This window comes from Lygodium microphyllum, chromosome 9 (genome assembly GCF_053477565.2).
Source record: "Lygodium microphyllum isolate KBCC chromosome 9, Lygodium_microphyllum_v1.1.10, whole genome shotgun sequence".
In the NCBI taxonomy this organism is placed as follows: domain Eukaryota; kingdom Viridiplantae; phylum Streptophyta; class Polypodiopsida; order Schizaeales; family Lygodiaceae; genus Lygodium; species Lygodium microphyllum.
In genome coordinates this window covers 156,336,590-156,339,685 of record NC_141143.1, presented here as the reverse complement: position 1 = coordinate 156,339,685, position 3,096 = coordinate 156,336,590, and positions in this window count along the sequence as shown.

The window sequence follows — 3,096 nt, the reverse complement described above, 5'->3', positions numbered from 1 at the left end:
TTCTTCTGTTTTGGGAGCAAGTCTCTGCAGGTAGCACAGCCGGAAAGTGTAAGAGTGCATTGTCTCAGATTGAGATGCCCTTCGCGGTGTAGCAAGAGGGCAGTATATGCTGCGAGATAGGGCTTTAGCCCTAGGTTGCTCTATTTTTTTGATTTGAGGCCATTTCGGGGCTTGTTTTGGAGGCGAAAATTTTCTGCACGCACTTAGGAAAAGGTCTTGTTTTGTGTTGTGCGACCATCGTTCTACAAGTCGGTGAAAAATTACTATAGAAATTGCATCGTATGCTTGTGCGCAGAGACATTGGGAGTTACAGAATCATCCTTGTTGCTTGTTGATGCAAAATCGTCACTAGGAAGTGACTGTGTGGTCAAATACAACTTTTGTCAGTTTTGCAGATTTGCCCTTGTGAGGCTGAAGCTGTGTTCTTTGCAGTGACAGAATTTTTTGCAGTGTTCTGTAATGGCGTCTGATTCTCTTTCACAGATTGTCACTGAAAAGCTTGACAAGAACAACTTCCAAGCATGGAAGTTTAGAATGACGAATTTCCTTATGGGAAAAGGATATTGGGAATTTGTTGCAGGAAATGAAGAAGAACCAGTTCTTCCTGATGTTTCCAATCAACAGCAAATGCAGGCATTTAAAGCATGGCATGAGAGAGCCAGGAAAGTTATGCACTGGCTGTCTATCAGCATTTCAGACTCTATGATTGTGCATATTCAAGATGCAAGTACGCCAAAGGAGGCATGGGATACTTTGTCAAAAATGTATAGCACAAATACACAAGCTAGGAAAATGCAGCTCAAGCAAGAGTTGCACAATGTGCAAAGAGAAAATATGAGCATCAATGACTACCGCATGAAGGTGAAGAAGATTGCAGATGCACTTGCTTCCATTGGGTCGCCAATGGAAGATGATGATTTAGTTTTTGTGACCTTGAATGGTCTAGGAAAGAATTATGCTATGTGGCAGAAAACTAAATCATCATCTTCCACTGGCGATAGTCTAGTGTGACATGTCTCTCTTGATAGTCTAGTAGATTTTTTGTATTAATCATATCACACGTAACTTTTAATTAATGATTGGTCATGTTATGGAACCCTTATGAGGAGCCAAAAGAGCTATAATATATCTTGGAGTCCCTTGCTAGATGGTTTTTTGGAGTCTAGCTACGAGAGCATCCCCGTATTTTTTTGCATTGTCCTTTCTCCTCTCCCTTCTACCATGTATGGCATGATGGCATGTGCAGTTGTTTCTTTTGGGCCATCATCACTTATGATGATGATGGTCATTGCATGTGGCTCATATATTGTATGCGGCTTACATTCATTGACTTTTATATTGCATGTAGCTTACGATAATTCTATCCATTATCCACGTGAAGTGTTTTCCACATATTTAAAAATTTACTCTCTAAAAATTTAAATACTAGCAAGATTTGATTGCAAACCCAATGTGGCTAGAAAGCTTGCCACAAAATCCCCCCCCCCCCTCCACACAGCTATTGCTATCAACATCCTTGTTTTTTCCTACAATCGTTACTATTAGCATCATTCTATAGTGATGATTTTCTAGTGATGCTAATAATAATGATGACATGGGCATTTTATATATCGACCAATTGTGTCACTATAGATATCATTATTGGCCATGTATGTTGTATTTTGTGTGTGCGTGTGTGTTTCTACAAAGCAAGCAATTGCTATATGAAGAGCAAGTTGCAGCAAATTGACCGATTGAGTTAAATGTAATGATAATAAGAATGTTGAATTACAGAAAGCTAATAGGCAAAGCGGTCCAACATAAGTGAGTAGCATAAGACATAGACTAATAGAATAAGTTCATAAGGGAAGGGCACTGAGTGTTACCTGCAAAATCAAATAGGGAAAACATTAGTAAGGACTAAGAGTTCTATCTTGTGTTGCAAGTGTCATTGATAGTGCCCAATTGCTATTTGGGCCACCCAAAATGAACAAGATTACCTTGCCCATGTCCATGAAGCTACACAAGGTGTAGTCCCCCAATCTTGTAGGATAGTAGTATGTCCTTTGTGGACTCAAGGTGAAGGACTTGGGGAAGTATATATAGGCCCAAGTGCAATAGGGTACTCAACGATAAAACCCTTTTTGTTGTATTTTTTTATCACATTAACCAGGGGGAAAACCAATCCATTGGTTGTAGTTACCTTATGTTATGGTAACAACAAACCAAGCATGGTGGGTTAAGAAGAATATCAAATATATAGATAGAGTACCTTTGAGTATAAAGTTCATAATATATTATTATGGAACTAGGCTTAGGTATTTATAGCTAAGTTAGACCTTCATTGCTTGGGGGTAAGTCATAAAGGTATAGAAGCAAATTTTAGGACAAAAACTTGACCAATTTTAGGAGGATCAATTACAAAACATACTAATTAGGAACAAGAAGGTTTAACCATATTTTGGCATTAGTAAAAAGCAAGTAGTTAAAGTACCCTCTTAAAAGGTAGTATGTAGCTATGATGTCATTTTTAATTGAGGATACGATGATAAGCATCACATTATTAAGACACTTAAGATCCACAGGGTAGTCTTTCAATAGGATGGACAATCATCACATGAGTAATATGTATGGCCTACTACAAGTTAGATAGGTGGGATAGCCACAAGCTCTTATTGAGATAGTTTTACAATGATCTACAAGGGTTTATAGGATCACCAAAGAGACATGCACCATCTTTAGAATATGTTGTGGCTACAAATGGCATTTAGCCTTCTTGTTATCCTAATGTTATGATTAGGAATTATAGTCATAGGTGGAATAATGCTATGTAGTTGAAAATGGATTCTTTGGTAAAAAAAAGTGCTACTTTGGAGTAGTTTATATGCCTAAGAAAAAACATGCACTGCCATGCAAGTGGGTCTACAAGTTGAAGATATCTCCATATGATACATTTCCTAAGTACAAGGCAACATTTGTGGCCAAGGGATTAAGAAAATATAAGAAGATCGACTTTGATTAGATCTTCTCACCAATATTCAAGATAACCACCCTTCTTGTAATACTTGCATTGGTGCTGCCAATAAGAGATGGATCTTGTGCAAATAGCTAAAAATA